General features: G+C 48.2%; 1 long non-coding RNA gene across 1 annotated transcript in view; it reads left to right on the top strand.

Moving 5' to 3' along the window:
• Positions 1-803: 803 nt before the first annotated feature.
• LOC147913144 (uncharacterized) overlaps positions 804-18,457 on the top strand; it is a 31,871-nt gene continuing 14,217 nt past the window's right edge. Inside the window, exons 1-2 of the long non-coding RNA XR_015549191.1 lie at positions 804-1,067; positions 4,996-5,302. This is a non-coding gene — a long non-coding RNA (uncharacterized LOC147913144). The remainder of the gene's footprint in view (positions 1,068-4,995; positions 5,303-18,457) is intronic.

The raw sequence follows: 18,457 nt of genomic DNA, 5'->3' as shown, positions 1-18,457 counted from the left end.
TGTATGGTTGTGCAGGATGCTCTCTGAACAAGGGCACCTAGGTGAAGGGCTAAGAGGATCTGAAGTCCAGTCCTTCTTTGTTCGTCAAGGTGTGTGCTTTAGGTTAGGGCCACACTGGAGGAAAAGTACCTTTCTCTAATTTGCACAAAATTGGGGTATGACCTAGCCCTTGCCTTGGAGATGGAGATGAGGCTTAGAGAGCTTGGCAAAGCCCAGACTGGAACCCCATCTGACATTCTTAACTGTGATCCCTCTGGGAGGAAGATCAGGGTCTTTGTGGGATTTGGGAGGTGGTGCTAGAAGTTTGGGAGGGGGATGCTGAAGACTAGTCCCTGGTTTGACTGAAGGACAAGGGCAGCCAGACCACTGGGCTTGCCCTTCCCTTCATGCTCACACTTCATGCAAATGTTTGGGGAGGACCTGGGAAAACATACATGCGGTGGAGGATCCATGACCCTTGCTAGGGGCCAGGTTGGGGAGGGAGAGAAGGGGCTCTGGTTTGCTTAGGCCTGACTGTGGGTGTTGGGACCTGTTCCCTGCCTTTTCAGTTCAGCCCACCTGCAGGAGTTCATAGACCAGAGTTCCTCTTGTTCCCATCCACGCTGTTTGGAAATTTCAAATTCTTAGACAAACTGAGGAACTGCATTGCGCCAGAGGTTGCAAATCAGAAGTTAGCTCTGGCCACAGGCGGGGAGGGTTGGGGTGGGGGGGGGTGAGTTGATCTCCACAGTGTTTTTTTAAAAATTGAATTGTTTGCCAACACTTGCTAATTAGATGATTTTATTTAAAAATCTAGATCTCAGAGTTTGACCAACTGGAAGGCTAAGAAATGGAAGACTCTCCTTTCTGAGCACCATCACCTGGAGTCTGCTGCCCGTTTACCTGGATGTGCTCAGTTTACTCCAGTCTCCACCTGGCCCACTTGTCTCAATTCCCTGGAGGCAGCCGAGTGTGTTAGCACCGCTTTGTGCCCTCAGTCCCTCAAGGGAGGGGACACCCTTGCAGGTAGACACTCTCCTCCAACGTGAAGAAACTGACCCAGAGGGTGACCTGGGCAGGAATTGCAGGTGCGTCTTCTTTGCTTTACTCCCGACCACTCTCCTGGGTGTCTGAGGAGCTGCTTTTCCATGGTGGGGTAAGGTTGAGGGCAGGAGTCATGGGAATGACTAGCTCTGAGAGGTTGTCCAGGAGCCCCAGCTACTGGGGCTCAAGCTTCTGAAGCTTCTGGGAAGAGGCCAGAAAGGCTAGTCTCCGAACAGCCATTAGTAGGAAGCCCCCACTCTCTTGATTTCCCTTCCTTAGCCTCAGCCCTTTCTTAATCCCCATGCGCCATCTTGAAAATGTCAAACCAGAAAGTCTGTGTCTTCTCCCCCTTTTCTCCCTCTCTCCCTTTCCCTTTGCAACCACTGTTTATTGAGTGTCCTCTATGTGCCAGGAACTCTGCTAAATGCTGGGGACAGAGTGATGAGCTAGACACACTAGAGCCCTGTGCTCGTGGAGCTGTCGTCTTAGTGGGGCAGTCAGATACTGAACAGGAAAACAAGTAAGATGAGTTAAGACAGCATTAAGTTCTACAGAGCAACACAGACTATATTACAGGGTATACCGAGTTGGATGGTGTCTTCCCCAAATTTGTGTTTTTCCCAGAACCTCAGAATATGACCTTATTTGGACACAGGGCCATTGCAGATGTAATTAGTTAAGATGAAACTTATACTGGAGTTTCATCTCTTACTGGAATAGGGTGGGCCCTTAATCCAGTAAGACCAGTGTCCTTACAAGAAGAGGAGAGACACAGAGATAGACACAGAGGGGAGAATGTGATGGGAAGATGGAGGCAGAGATTGGAGTGGCGCATCGATAAGTCAAGGAATGCCAAAGATTGCCGACAAACACCAGAAGCTAGAAAGAGGCAAGAAAGAACTCTCTCCTAGAGCCTTCAGAGAGAGTATAGCCTTGTCAACCTTGATGTCAGACGTCTAGTCGTCAGAACTACGGGAAAACAGATTTCTGTTGTTTTAAGTCATCTAGTTTGTGGTAATTTGTTACAGCAGCCCTGGGAAAATAATATATGGGGTGATGTGATGGGGGCTGGAGAGCTGTTTCTTTAGGTAACACAATCATGGATTTGGGAGGGGGTGATGTTTTAGCTGAGATGGAACCAGTCATGAAAAATCTGGGAAAGTATATTTTAAAGCTGCTGTGTCCAATACAGTAGCCACAAGCCACATGTGGCTATAGAACACTTGAACTGTGGCTGGTCCAAATTGAGAAAGTGAAAAATACATACCAGATTTTAAACAAAATCTGTTTAGTATCAAATGAAAAGAATGTAAAATATGTCATTCATTTTTTAATATTGATTGCATGTTGAAATGATAATATTTTGGATATATGGAGTTAAAAGAAAAATATAATTAAAATTAATTTCATCTGTCTCTTTTTACCTTTCTAAAGGTGGGTACTAGAAAATTTAAAATTACATTAGTGGCTCACATTATATTTCTATTGCATGGTGTTGTTCTCAACAGAAGGAACAGCATGTGCAAAGGCCCTGCGGCAGGGAAAGAGCTTCGTGTGTTCAGTAATTCTGTACTCAACCTGCATGCTGATATTTATTTGGTGATGTTGCTAAACCTGGGGAGGTAATCTGGGAAGACTTGTTGAACTTACAAGGAGTGAATATATGAGTCTTTGTCCCTTCCTCTCCTCAGTGGAGAGAAAGATCATGAAATTCAGCCCTTTAGCCTGATGCCTCGTTCCTGCTTTCCAACCTCATGTGCTCCCTGAGGCCCAAATTCTGCCCATCCTTTCTGCTTGGTATGTCCATCTCACCCTCTCCCTACGCTTGTCAGCATGAAGGACTTGCAGCCAGGCTTAGCTCCATGAGCCTCCTCGTCTGCTGATGGCTAGCATCAAGGCCACGGTCTTATGGCACAGAGCACAGAACTCCCTCCAAACCCACAGCTTGCAAAGTGAACTTCAAGGACCGCATTAATTCATTTATTATTCTAGAATTTTGTTCTTCTAAGACAGAGGTTATAAAATGGTATACTGGGGCTAGTGTCTGCATGTTTTGATCATTTGCGTGGTTTTAAAATTCTTTTTAGAGTTGCTTGCTGCGTCAGTCAGATTAGGCTGGGCTTTGCTGCGGTAACAAGCAACCCTCAACTATTAACGGCTGGTAGTCACCCACTCAACACGTAGTTGGCTACGGCTCTGATCTGTGTCTTCTTCACTTCAGGACCGAGGGTGACAGAGCAGCTTCCGTCTGGGGTGTCGCTGCACGCCACGACAGAGAGCAGGAGAGCAGGGCGAGTCGCATACTGCCCCTTGAAGCTTCTGCTTGGAAGTGACACCTGTTACTTCTGCTCATATTTGATGGGCCAGAGCCATCACGTGGCCAAGCTTGAGTTCAACAACGTGGGGATGCCTATGCCCCCGGCAGGGAGGACCGCTCTGGAGGACACGTCTTGTGTGTCACTTCGAATCCTCCCAGCCCTACCTCCTACTCCAGCCTGAGTAGGAAGCTTGAGCAGGCCAGCCTGGCAGCACCCACTGTGGGCATCCTGCTGCTCTGATGCGCTGGCCTGGGATGCCAGTGGGACCCGTCGGCACCCACACATGTGCCGCCTGGAAGAACGGGGGAATTAACACCTGCGGGGTCACGCTGGGCCGCAGGGAAGGGAGTGATGGATAGATGTTTCCCCTTCCTTCCCAGGGCAGGAAGTTCCAAAATGCGTGCCGTAAGGGCGTCAGGAGGCCCTGGCAGCGTCCAGCTCCTGCAGCCACCGTCGTCCCAGGAGCGTCCTCGTATGGTTTTCCTCCTTCGCCCTTTCGCTCCCTAGCCTTGTGCTTGCTCCCGGGATCATTTCCCGTGTAAACCACCCGCACCCGATCCTTTGCCCCAGGACCTGAGACTGGGAGAAACTGAGACAGGGAATAGGTGAAGGGAAACAAACTATCACCATTGCCCACGTTCAAAAGTTAGGAGATTTAATATAAAAATCCCAACTTTTAGCTTTTCTTGAAAAATCAGTCTGGCAGGACTGAACCCAATTTTGGGTAGGCCCACAACAGGCTGCACTTGAATGGGGGCCGCAGCTCCCTGAGAGGGGACCCAAGTGCTCTGTTGACCACGATTGCTATCCGAGGCGGGGAGTCTGCCCTGTTCCGCGCTGCCAGCCTCGCTCCCACAGGCGCTGGGTTCTCACCTCTGTTATAGGGACTGTCGGCTAAGCGGGGTGACATCCATGAGTTCTTGGAGATCTTTTTTATTACACAGGAATCTTTCTCAATATTTTTTTGGTTTTATTTTCTTCTTTTGTTTCTCTTTTATTATAAAAGGGTCAGTTTTAAGAAAAATTGAGACTGGCAGTGCTGGAGGGCTCGGACAGCATGTGTCATCTCTGCTGTAGTCCAAGTGCTCAGCCCGAGCTTGGTATATAGTAGAAAAGAATGCTGGCTGAGGGGCCGGCCCGGTGGCGTAGTGGTTAAGTGCGTGTGCTCCACTTCAGTGGCCCAGGGTTCGTCAGTTCGGATCCCGGGTGTGGACCCACACACGGTTCATTAAGCCATGCTGAGGCGGCGTCCCACATACAGCAACTAGAAGGATGTTCAACTATGACATACAACTATCTACTGGGGCTTTGGGGAGAAAAAAGGAAAAAAGGAGGAAGATTGGCAGCAGATCTTAACTCAGGGCCAATCTTTCTCAAAAAAAAAAAAAAAAAAAAAGGAGAGTGTTGGCTGAATGAATGACAAGGTGAATGACTGTGGCAGCCAGCCTCCAAAATGGCGCCCGATGACCCCCAGCTCCTGGTATTCTTGTCCGTGTGGAGTCCCCTCCCTTTGAGTATGGGTTGGACTACTTATTTGCTTCTACTGAATAAAATAGTGCAGAAGCGATGGGATGCCACTTCTGAGACTGGGTTACAAAAAGACTGTGGCTTCTGTCTTGGGCACATTCTGGCTCTCTCTCTCTCTGTCTCTCAGATCACCAGCTGCCCTGTTGTGAGGACACTCAGACAGCCTATGGAGAGGCCCCCATGACAAGGAACTGAGGCCTGCCAGCAACCATGTGGGTGAGCTTGGAAGCGGATTCTGCAGCCCCAGCTGAGTCTTCCGGTGACTGTAGTCCTGCCGACCATTTGACAGCAACCTCATGAGAAACTCCGGGCCAGAGGCACCAAGCTCAGCTGCAGCTGGATTCCTGACCCCCAGAAACTGTGAAATCATAAATGTTTGCTGTTTGGAGCCAGGAGTTGGCAAATTACAGCCCGTGGGATGGCCACCTGTTTTTGTAAGTAAAGTTTTACTGGAACACAGCAATGCCCACTAGTGTACGTGTTATCTGTGGCTGCTCACGTGCTACAGCAGCGGGAGCTGTTGAGTAGTTGCAATGGAGACCATATGGCTCACAAGTGTAAATATTTACTATCTGGCTCTTTAAGGAAAAATTTGTCAATCCTTGATTTAAGCTGCTATGTTTTAGAATAATTGTTACATAGCAATAGATAACTAATACAATGACTTTCACATCTAGTATAACGTGCGTGACTGGCTTGTATGTCTTGGGGTAGGGCTTCTGATTTCAGTTTAGCTCAATTTAATAGGCATTAACTGAACATCTACTGTGTGCCAGGGCCAGTCTCAATCATATTCCAGAATGTTGCATTCATTCCTTTATCCACCATCCCCTGAGGCACTTTCTCATCTGTGGCACACTGTAGATGTGCCAAATGTTTGTGGATTTGGATTGGCTTTTAGATATTGGAATTAGCAGCACACCCTTTGGAGCATAATGGAGAACTCTGTAGTGGTGGGGAGGTGAGCAGGTGGATATTCAGCTGGCATGTGCATGCATCATGTGTTGGTTGTTAGAATATGGAAATGTTCCTATCCACCTTACCCTGAGCCTCCCAGGGCCCTCCTGCTGCCCTAGCTGTCCCTCTGCTCCCTGGCCCAATGGTCCAGCAAACAAAGGGCATAGGGCACGGCACAGCGGGGCCTCCCCAGCTTCTGGGGTCCACTCTGATTGCTCAGTTCCCATGCCATGCCATGACTAAATATTGTCACTCTGGGACAAAACCCTGACCTGTTACTGCCAGCCATCCCTCCACCTTAGTCTTGGAGCGTGAAGGAGGAAGGCAGGTCCCCACTGCTCTCCATGCCCAGACTCAGGCCTGGCCCAGACGAGATGCTCAGCAACGTTGTCCACATGATGGGATTCACAGGTGTCTATTGAATATTTGTGCCTTTCTGAGATGGACAAGGGAGAAGATGCTAAGAGAAATAAGACGTGGGTCCCCGCCTCAAGGAGAGGACAGTCTGATCCTGATTTGGCAGGATGATCTGTAGCCAGACCTTCTGGGTTGAAATCCAGCCACATTTCTGACCTTGGACCGGTGATTCAGTTCTCGGGCCTCAGTTTCCTCATCTGTGACAATAATAGTTCCTACCTCATGGCATTGTAGCGAGGATAAGCTAACACATGCAAAGTGCTAAGAATAATAAGCACTCAACCAAGATTAGAAAAAATGATTCAGGGCCAAGGGTCAAAAACATAAGCTCAGAGGGGGTCATGATAACGGCAAGGTGCACACTGGGTACATGTTGGCTGCGCGCTGACTGGGTTCCTATGCCCGTAGACAGGGCTGGTTTCACGGCCGTGTGACCTGTGCACAGTGCCCAGTGCTCAGAAGCACCCAACACTTGGTTCAATGCTCTGCTGTTGCCATCTTGAAATTCTTCAAGAACTTTTGAACAAGGGGCCTGCAGTCTCATCGTGCACTGAGCCCTGAAGATTACGTAGCTGATCTTGCACGTAGAGGTGGGTAAGTCACAGTTGTGCCCCTCAGGAGCCTTGCAGGCCTGCTGGGAGGGCGAATGGACCCGCAGTAATGACATCACAGAGCTGTCCGCCCTCTGAGGGAGATTTGGACCTAAGCACGTGTTCTCACGCATCTTGGTTGAGTGGAAATAGCCAGAAGATGTGCTGGAATCTTCGAAGGACACCACAGCTATGGCCAAGGCTGCCTTATGCCACCACGGAACCCCGGAGAGAAAACCCACCGGGGAAGCCAGGTCCCACGGTGCATCTACGAATGCTGCCGGGATTTATTTTCTGCAAGAAGAATAAGGTCTTGAATTCTGAAATGTTTTTGAAACCTTTGGAAAATCCCACTTTAATCACTGATGACAGTTTGACATTTTTCCAGCTGTTTGGAAGCAGTAGACAAGTCAAGTTGCTCGGCAGGGCACAGGCTGGCATGCTGGGATGTGCGTGGGTTCTAACCTCATTCTCCTCCCTGGCTCCTGGTGGCTTTGAGGAAAAAGGAAGGAAAAAAAAAGAACAACCAACCTAGGCTCTTGCAGTGTTCAAGCCAGCCTGTGCCATCTGCATTAGGGGCTTTACTCCGGAAAGTGAAGTCTTCACTGGGGGACTTTTTCTCTCCTCCTCCCAGATCCGCGGACTCACTGCCTCGCCAGCACATGGCTCTAGTAGCTTTCTCTCACTAAATCCACCTCTCTGTTGGGAGGATTGTTTTATTGGCTCATCAGGCACCAGAGACAACCTTTTGTTTCCTTGCGTGTGTCTTCCACGTGCACATGGAAGGATGGGTGTGGATGATAATCCAGGTTCCATCTTGGCCTGGCCTACTGGTTAGGAGTATGTGCTCACATCCCAGCTGTGCCTCATACTCTCTGGGGACCTTGGGAGGGTTACTTGGCCTCTCTGTGCCTCAGTTTCTTTAGCTGTAAAATGCTGTGAGGAGAATTGAATGACTTAATATGTGTAAAGTGCTTAGAACACATAATTGAGTGCTTAGGCACATGATGATGTATGTAACATTTTTCAAGACCTCTTTGCCATTTATTATTAAGTGTGGATACACCTCCATCATCATATTCCCATGCATAAAAGCTAACATGTATATAATACTCACTATGTGCCACTACTACGTGTGGTTTTAAGCCCTTTAGAAATATCCCCCTCTTAAACCTCAAAAAGACATTATGAGGTAGGGACTATTGTCTCCCATTTTATAGATAAAGAAAATTGAGGCACAGAGAGATTAAATAACTTGCCTGAGGTCACACAGCTAGTAAATGGCAGAGCCAAGATTACACTCAGGCCTCTAGCTCCTCCCCCATTCTTAACCATTATGATCTGCTAATACACATAACTCATGCCTTGCTGGACATCTGGCTTTCCCTTTTTCAATAAAATTTTTAACTTCTTATTGAACAATAATATACATACATGAGATGCGTGTATCAAAAGTGTAGCATGCACTCATTTTCACGAAGTGAGAACACCCACGTACCAGCATCCACATCCAGAGTTAGAGGATGACAGCCCCTCGGGAGCTCCTCGGGTCTCTTTCCCGTCACTCCCTCACCCCCTGGGGTACCCACTCACCCTACCTCCAACAGCATAGATTAGCTTTGCCTATTTTTACACTTTATGAAAACAAAACCACGCAGTGTGCATTCTTTGTTTCTGGCATCTTTCACTCAAAATCATGTTATAAGATTCATCCATATTGCTGCTTGCGGTTGTAGATTATTTATTCTCATGACCGTATAGCGTTCTGTTGACAATTTACCTAGCTACTCGACTGTTGATGGGCACTTGGGTAGTTTTCATGAATAGTGCTGCTGGGAACATTCTGGCGCATTGGCTTTTGGTGGACGTAGATGTGCATTTCTGCTAGGTGTATTCCTAGGAGAGGATGTAGTGTACACTCGGCTTCAGAAGATACTGCTGAATAGTTTGCCGAAGTGTTTTCAGGCTGCTGTGTCGTGGTGTTGGGGAAAGACACTGGGGGTAGGGCATTTTGCAAGCGATTTCCCTTTCTGACCAGTGACTGGAAATAAAACATGACATCTGGACCTGGTGGCAGGCAGAGTCATCAAGGCATGCCAGGGGCTTATTTATGGGGTTTTGTTAAACATCCCACCTTTCTTGAACTTCTGCAGGATATCCTCTTCCTGTAAAGCAAGCTGAAAGGGCAAACCAAGCAGGTTTCGTGGTGTCACTGTTGGAGTTGAAAGGCAAAGGAGTCGGCCAACGGAGTGGACGCCGGGACGGTTCCCGGGGGGAGTGGGCACGAGCTGGGCACTGAGCCCCTCTCACCTCTGCATCCACTGTGATCAGGCGGCTCATCCGCTCACCACCAAACGTTGATTGAGCGCTCGCCGTGTGGTCCCCCACGTGCTGGACCCTGGGGATGCAGTGGTGTACATGGCCGGCCGGATCCCTGCCCTCTCTGAGCTTACATTCTCCTGGAGGACTCAGATACAAACACGGACACAAACACATTTAAACAAGTATTTTCAGAGCGTGATAAGAAAATGAAAACACTAAAACAGGGAGTCAGGAAAGCAAGTAACAGGGGAGAGAGGCAGCACTGGAGGAAGCCCAGGGAAGCCAGGTTGAGGACAGCCTTCACTGGCTTAGAAATATCTGGGGAGCAGGACGGGCCTCACGGGCCCTGGCACTTGCTCTGATGCTCTGCTGTTGCTGTCCTAAAAGTCTTAATAATTTTTAAACAAGGGGCCCACATTTTTAATTTGCCCTGCGCCCTGTGAATCATGCAGCCGGTCCTGTCAGATTGTTGAGGCCGCCGTTTCTCCTGGGGAATCAAGAATGCACGTAAAACACCCCCATTGGCTGAGCCTTGAGACGTCCCCGGGGTTCTCCTTACCCTTTCCCCTTCCTTCTTATTTCTCCGCATCTTCCAGGTTCTGAACCCCGCTCCGGGGCTTCGATGTGAGCAAATCAGGATCCAAGTGGAGGGGTTGCTTTTGATGTGGGCTTTTCATGGCTCAGAAATCCTACGGTTCCCGTCCCTGGAGGCCCCTGGGTGATTAATGATAACGGGGCTTTCTCCACTGTGCAAGCCAGAAGGAAGGAAGGAAGAGCACGTTGAAAGGAGAGGGTGTCCGAGAGCTGGGCTCTTGGACTTCAAGGCCCTCGGGAGGGAATTTTAACCCATCAGCAGAGGGCCTGACCGGGGAGCGCTGGGGAGCCCGACGGGCTGGTGACCTGGGTCGGGTCGTTGGGCTGTGACCCCGGGTCATCTCTGTTGTGCTTTGATGATCCAGCCACTGCATCAAGTCCAGCTGAGGCCCAGAGAGCTGCTGCTGAGGATTTGAGACTCCGGCAAAATCCAAATCCCGGACTCGTCCACCAGTGTGTTCCTAGGGTCCAGGAAACCCAATGTCCCGGTCACACCAGCAGGGCCCCCAGAGTCCAAGAGGGACCCCACTTCCGTTGCCATGAGCGCCTCCATCATTTCAAAGAGTGAAGAAATGCCAAGATAAGGTTCCAAACGATTGTGTTTCATTAAATATTTGCCAAAATCAAATGAATGCATTTAACAAACACATGCAGAATATGATGCCGTGTGATTATGTTACACAGGACTTTTATATTCCCATTCATATTTATATTTATAATTAGTTAGCTAATCGATGGGAGACAAGAGTGTGTGGATAGACACCCCAGCTTTCCCATCCCTCTGGGGGGTGAGTCTGAGGCCCCGGGGGATTGTGTCCCCATGGACACACTCACTAGTGGCTTTCCTCCCTTCCCTGCCTCGGTTTCCCCACCGCCTCATTGTGTTTCCTGAGATCACTCCCTAATAGGCTCCCTGCACCCAAGACCTTTTCTCAGAATCTGCTTTTGGGAACCCGAATTAGGACTCTGCCTTAGCAACTTGGATCTGCCCCAGCGGTCCCAGAACCCCTGACCGCCCTCCAGGTTCTCAATTTGCAATCCTAACTGAATCTTTAAAGTGTTGACAACTTGCTCTGTGACCTTAGGCAAATCACTCCACCTCTCAGGGACCCAGATTTTTCACCCATTGCGTGAGGCTAATGATACCCACGTCTGCAGTTTCTCGGTATGGTTGTGAACATCAAATGCATTATTACATGGGGAAAGAATAAAGAGGAGGGAAGTGTACAAAGCTAGGGTGGCTGATTCCTGCTCCAATGGGTACCTGCTGTGAGTACTGCCCAGGACCCCTTCCCACTTCTGGTACAGCATCCCCACCTTCTTGAGGAATAACATCTTTCTCAACCTCAGGCCTTGTTCTGGGATGGCCCAGATCCTGCCCTGGCTCCAGAGGTGAGTGTGTGACCCTGGTCTTGCTAATAAGTGTATTTATTGCCACAAAACACAGTGATGGGTTCAAGATTGAGCACAAGATTCAAGTTAGTCCCATGATACTAAATTCTGTTGCTGTTGCTTTTTACCCTGAAGCTATTGAGAAAAAGAGATTCCTTTTCTGTTAGGGGAAGCTGAGCTTGTGGGATACAGGCATGGAGATGAGGTTGACCTTTGTGCCACCACAAAGGGAAGATTCAGTTAGATAAAGAAAGGAACACAGAGAAAGGCAGAACTATGACATGCAGGAGGGGTTGCAGCAGGGGGAGAGGGAGAGAATGAGCTTGATGACATTATTATAAATACTGCTAGAAGTCCTGGATCCAGCCATGCCTGAAATCCATACAGTTTACTTAATTGCTTAAGTCAGTTTGACTTGGGTTTCTGTTTCTTGTAACCAAGAAGCCCAACAGATATATCTACTAAATGTTAGGTGACTAATATTTGATGTCATTTTCAGTTCTGCCTCTCCACCTGAATTGTAAGTTCCCCAAAGTCAGGAACCAGACTCGATGTTCTGCGCTTGGTAGGTTTTGAGATCTATGCTGACTGGTGACCAAGGAGAATGTTGAATCTAGTGAGCCAGGGACAAAGGGACTGGGGAGTTGGAGGAAGGGAGGAAAGCATACAGACACAAGGCAGGTTGATTGCTCATTCATTCCCACATTCGTCTGTGCAATCTGTGCTAGAGGCTGAGGCTATTGCAATGAGTGGTCCAGACACCATTTCTGTCCTCATGGAGCTTGCAGTTGAGGGGGGGAAACAGGTGTTAAACAAGTCATCACAATAATAACGTATTATGGATATAGATCTGGGTAATTTATAGGTGTGTGTGTCTGTATACACATGGCCCCTACAGTCCTCAGGAATGACTTCATTGATGTAAAATTGGTGTGGAAGGGTTGGGGTCACTCTGGGTCACCTGGGTGCCCCAGGGAGTACCTGTTCCCAGGAGAAATATGAAAAGCACGTTGGGGGCATCTGGCAGTATTCAGATCAGCCTGGACACGGCACTGCTGCTGTCAGATTGCTTCTATGGAAGGATGTGTTCCTGGTGCCTTCAAAGTCATCTGCTTATGAACTGAATTAGCATGAATGTCACCGCAGTGGGTTGTTCAGCAGCTTTCTAAATTCCTGCGAGGGAGAAAGCAAAGCCTTATGGTGACTTGTCTCTATGTCTCCGATGTCTTTCCCCGAGACTTGCTCTCTGCCCCTTGGGGGGCCACGGCTGGCGGAAGGTGAATAGCATTAGGCAGTGACTTTTCTTTGTGTTGTCACGAGGCCTGGGAGAGGTGGTGCCCTGAGGGTGAGGATGAAGGGGAGTATCTCATACCTCTTTGGTGACTGGTCACCCAGAGTGGGCGTTTGTTCCCAGGGGTGAGGGCACGCACTTAGTTGCTGTCCTGATGACCAGCCCTCCCAGACAACCCGCACCTGCTCCATGTGCCAGAGAAGGAACACGGCCCCTAGTGGCGGGAGCCCTGGAGGGACAGGGAGAGGACGGGGACTAGAGAGGTCCCGAGCAAGGGCTTCTGAGTCAGACAGAGCTGGATCTTCTTTCTGCCCCTTACTGTCTGGGTGACACTTGAGAAGTCACTTAGCCTCTTTGTGCCTCAGTTTCCTCATCTGTAAAATGGGGAACTCTTGCAGGGTTATCCTACCAGGATGGTAGCTAATGACAGTGACCCCTGGGCAGAGGGATTTGAGGGATGTTAATTTTCTTTGTCCTTTTCTGTATTTTCCAATTTTTGTACAATGAATATGTCAATCTTGTGAATTCAGTGAAAAACAACATGTGCTCTTAAAAAGTGAAAAGACAGTTTCCGAAAGACTGGAGAGTACTGGGGAAAAGGAAAGAGGCAGATATAGAGAGTGGAATTTAGAGGCAACCAGCAGTCATTTTGGGGCACTGGGTCCAAGGATTGATGAGAAACATCAGTCTTCTCTGGGGGCTACTTGGGAGCCCAAAGGTCTCAAGGGGACCATGGAAGCCTGGGCTGGGGTGGGAGACTCCTTCTCAGCGCCTTGAAGGAGGGAGAAGGGGCTGACGCTGCACTCACCATCAGGATTGGAGTGGGACAGTGGGAGGATGGGAGGGGTGAAGGAATGGGAGAGGACCAAGCCATGAGGAGTGGAGGTGGGCAGAGGAGAGGCCCCAGGGACAGACACCCACCCCAAAGGAGGGCTTGGACTCACTCGGATGTTCCTTCACAGGATTTGTAAAAGGAGAAACAGAAAGAAGCTGTAATACTCCTAGAACCCCAAGTATCTCCAACCAGCCTCATTTCCTGATCTAAGCCAGCCCCTCTGATGGGCTTTCTGGAGGGAAGAGGGGAGGAGGGAGCACTGAGATGAGGGGCATCTCTGTCGCAGTTACTGCCATAGACTCAGTGCTTGGCACATAGAAAGTGTCCACAAAATATTATTATTCAAGTGGCTTAACCCGAATATAAGTGGGGGCCCTATGTGGCCCAGTCTTACCTCAGTGTTGCATTTAGACAAACAGAGTCCAAAATAAAAAATATACATAATTTAAAAACGATCCTAATTTTACTTGTGACTCTCACAACACTTCCATGTGGATCCAATTCTTAATCTGGAGTAACACTTCCTAAAATCCCCCTTTCCCTCTTGCGTCTTCCCCATACGTCCTGCAGCAGCTGTGGAAGCGCTCACTCCCCAAACGCCCCGAGATCTGGCCCTCATCTCCAGCCTCCATGGCATCTTCTCTTTCTCCTTCCCACATGTCACACTTTATTGCCTCTCTGCCAGATGTCCCTGGAATTTCTGCTCTGGCCAAAGAACACGATAGAAGTGTTGGAGCACATGTGAGCTCTTTGCTCCGAGTCCTTCCTCATTCTTTACAGAGGGGATTCACGCAGATCAGGGATCAGATGAACAGGTGAAGGAGGGCTTGACTAATAGAAGGATCTGGCCTTGGATCCCGGATCCTCTTCTTGTCCCCTGTGTGACTTTGTACAAGTTAGGAAACCATTTGGAAATTCAGTTTCCTTGTGTGCAAAACAGGGAAATAATACATACTTCAGAGAGTGCTTAGGATCAAGTGAGTTAATTCATTTAGATGCTATACCAGTGCTTGACACAGAGTGAGCATGAATGAGTGTTGGTTGAATCACCACCACCACCATCCTGACATTTTTTTCACCAAAATGAAAAAAAAATGTGGCCCCTCTTCTGCCCCAGAAGAGAGGTGATTGGACTTAGTTTCCTTTGGGTTCTCCTTCTCCTCCTTATTATTATTGCTATTATTATATGGACTCTGGAGCCAGGTTGCCTGAATTCAAATCTTGGCTCTAACACTTACTTGAATCTAGGGAAACTGCTTAATTTCTATGCACCTTCTTCCTCTGTAATAATACTACCTAATTTATAGACCTCCTGTGAAGATTAAATAAGCTAATATATGTAGACGAGCTTAGAAGAATGTTTTCACACGGTAAGTGTGCAACAAGTGTTAATTATTTTGTTATATGTAGAGTGACAGGTGAAATCGGTATTTGAAAACCAGTTCTATCTGACAGCAAAATCTATGTTCAGAACAACTGTCCTGGCTCCTTCCCTCAGGCTTGCTGTGGGGCCACTTGTAGTTACAAAAATGTTTTCTCCCTGTATATCCCAAAGAATTGAAAGCAGAGAGATATTTGTGCACTGAGGTTCACAGCAGCGTTATTCACAATAGCTGAAAGGTAGAAACAACCAACTGTCCATCAACAGATAAATGGATAAACAAAATGTGGTATATCCATACAGTGGAATATTATTCAGCCTTAAAAAAGAAGGATATTCTGGCACATTCTACAACATGGACGAACCTTGAGAACATTATGCTGAGTGAAATAAGCCAGTCACAAAAAGACAAATATTGTATGATTCCACTTGTATGAGGTACCTAGAGTGGTCAAATTCATAGAAACAGAAAGTAGAATGGTAGTTGGCAGGGGCTGGGGTGGGGGAGGGGGAGGGAAAGTGGGGATTTAGTGTTTAATGGGGACAGAGTTTCATTTTTCTGAGACAAAAAGAGTTCTGTGGATGGGTGATGGTGATGGTTGCACAACAATGTGAATGTACTTAAAACCACTGATGGTTATGATAGTAAATTTTCTTTTGTGTGTATTTTACCACGATAAAAAAAATTGAAAAAATTATTGCCCTCCTTCTGCACCAGGAAAGAGGTAACAAGACCATTTCCCTTTGTTGCTAATCTGGGGACTGTGGTTGCCCCAGTCAGTAACTCCATGTCTCGCTCATGCCCTGACCTTGTGATGTGGTGACATTGGTGGTGACCAACAGCGGTGGCCCATGGACCTCCTGTGGGGAGGGGCGTGCACGGCCAAGAGGTCAAGATCTGTCCTCCCTCCACCCTCGAGAAGAAGGGCGGCAGCATGAGAACGCTGGACAGAGCCAGTGGCTCAGGCAGCCGGGAGGTCTTTAAAATGGATAAATTTTGAAATCTGAGGGAAAAAGCTTATTTGATTATCGTCTGTGTGTCACTGGGGAAAAGGAGAAATCTTGTGTGTTTTTGCTGATGCTCCACTGGTTTGTGTGCCTGTGTGTTGCTGTAGAGACCTGACTGTCCTCTCCTTTGTCACAAGGTTCCCAGCAACGTCCTGGCCACGTTCTCATTAGGGTCCCAATGGTGAGCAAAACCTTTGTGTCGGATGGAAGACACTGCAACGACTTGTGGATAGATTTTTTTTCCTTTTTCCGGTCGACTTGCTAATATCTGCTGGGGTTCTTGTAGCTAAAGTTTTGAGATCTTCTCCTGGGTCAGGAGGTGGGGAGACCATGCACTGGCAGAAATTGCTTCCTCTGGAATAGTCTTGATTGGAATTCTGAGAAAGTGAAGGCAATTTGGAACTTAGAAAGAGAGGTAGGCAGTGGGCTAACCGGCAAATGGAGTTTATTTCCCCCTCTCTCTCGGCTTAATTTTTCTCCCTGTCTTTCCAGGGTTACTCGTCCCATTTCTCTCTGCCGGGCTATTTCTATTTTCTACTTTAAAACCGAGTTCAAACCTCTAGCCCTACGGGAACTGATTATTTCTGATTAAAACCTTGTCTTCGCCTGGAATCCCCCGAAAGCAGATCCTAAGGCAAAGGCTGATGTGTGGGTAGTTTATTTGGGAAAATCCCAGGGGGCAGGAGTGCAGGATGGAGCAGGGGGGCTGGGGGGGCGGGCAGGCGAACAAGGAGGGCAGGAGAGCCGATACAGGGGTGCATTATGAAATGCATCTCAGTACTGTCCACCCGGGAATGAAAGGGGAAGCTTTTTTCCATCAATTTCCACCCCTGTTGGTCAAGGGTGCCCCTGGTATTTTTGGGGTGTACGTGCCTGGTGAACACTGAGTGGGTCCCCACAGGCCTGAGAAGCCACACAGTGCCAGTGAAGCCCCAGGACAGAGAGCATGAGGAATAGGGCGGGGTCTTGACCTTGCCAGCGCTGTCTGCCCGTAACTGCAAGAAAGAAGCTGGTCGAAGCCCATATGGACCTGACCGCCACAGCAGTGGCTGGAGTTCGAGGGGGCCAAGGAGTGCCACATCAAGGCCTTTAGAGGCTCAACGCTCTGAAGGACACACGGGAACGTGATTCAGCATGCAACTAGTACTAAAGCATAAGAGAATCCAGCGAGGGCCTGAGTTCAAGCGGCTACTGCAGGGATTTCTGAAAGAGCATCTCTGGAACACCCTCTTTCTGTTCTCTAATTTCGGGTTCTCCTGCTCCACTTGTACTCTAGACACAAGCCCAGCCTGCCCGTCGGGTAGCACCACTAGGCCACACCACAGCCAAGGCCACAACCACCACTGACCACATCCATCTCACAGACGGGCTATGAGTTTTAGATTAGATCACGTCTGTAAGGTACCAGGTGCTTAAAAATTGTTCCCCAAACAGGGTCACTGGCTTTTTCAGTTACAGTCACGTGCTGCACGACGACATTTCAGTCAATGACGGACGGCATATACAACAGTGGTCCCATAAGATTAGTACCGTACAGCCTAGGGGTGTGGTAGGCTGTACTGCCTAGGTTTGTACAAGTCTCCTCTGTGATGTTTGCACAATGACAAAATCACCCAACAACACATTTCTCAGAACGTGTCCCTGTTGTTAAGCAACATGGGACTGTATGTTTTTATTGTCTTTGTTTTGGAGTCCTGGATATTATTAAGAATTGAGAGAAAGGGTTAAAAAGAAAACCGTCTTGTTTGAGGGGGTAGTTCCCAGGCTGGTTGAAATGTCTATATATTATTATTGTTATTATTAGTTGAATATGTATACTTCGTTGGATTCACCACTGGTTTCCTGGGTCCGTAGTGTGGGCTTGGCACTGTGTGGACACAATGGAATGCTGGAGAAGCATCCTGTAGCAGAGGCTGCTGGTATCCCACCCATGTCCCACTGTCTACCCCAGGGGTCACCTGCAGCCTGTGTGGACAATTCCGCGGCCAGTGGCTTCCTACCTTGAGCACTTGCCTCTCTTGCCTGAGGGCTCTTTTGGGCTGAAGGGGCACGCTCAGTCTCTAGGTGGAGTAGGCTAGCGTGCTGTTAACACCTCCAGGAGCAGCGACCCACGAGAGAGGAGCAGGTGGAGAAATGCTCCAGCTTCCTTGCCCTTGGAGGGGCAGCTCAGAGAGGTGCTCTGCACGCTCTCTCGGAAGGTCCTGGATGAGATGGAGCCCACAGTAGCAGCCCACCCATTACCATCTTTTCTGGGCTTTCCTCCCTGTCTGTCACACTTCCCACCCTCACTATGCTTGCTGGGGTCATGGCCTCTACCCAGGATACTTAAAATTTTTTTTTAAAAAAACTTTGTTCTAATTAGAGGAGTAATTCTTGCTTATTGTAAACAATTCTGACATCACAAGAATGCAAAGCCTAGGAAATGATAGTTCTTTTAGAATCAGACTCCTGTCCCTTCAGCCATAACGATCCTTAACAATTTGGTGCACATTTTCCCATACTCTTTTCCATGCTTTAGTGAAGATAATAATTTTTATTATAAAAAATGCAATTGTGTTATAATAATGTTCTGTAACTTTTTCCCATTAATATCTATTTTCCCACAGCGGTCCCCATAGCTCTACCCCATTCTTTTGAGTAGCTGCTCCATGTATCTATACACATGCTACTATAAACAATGTGCAGGAAGTCGGTTTACAAACATTCTTTGCACCCTGGCATTCTTATGGCATAAGTTCTTAGAAATGGAATTGCAGGCTCAAAGAAAACTTACATTTAAAATACTAAGAGATGTTGTCCAAC

This window comes from Ceratotherium simum, chromosome 30 (assembly GCF_057802395.1).
Source record: "Ceratotherium simum simum isolate JZ-2026a chromosome 30, ASM5780239v1, whole genome shotgun sequence".
NCBI classification, from domain to species: domain Eukaryota; kingdom Metazoa; phylum Chordata; class Mammalia; order Perissodactyla; family Rhinocerotidae; genus Ceratotherium; species Ceratotherium simum.
The sequence above is the reverse complement of the archived record's forward strand: the minus strand, read 5'-3'. Positions and strand labels throughout refer to the sequence as shown.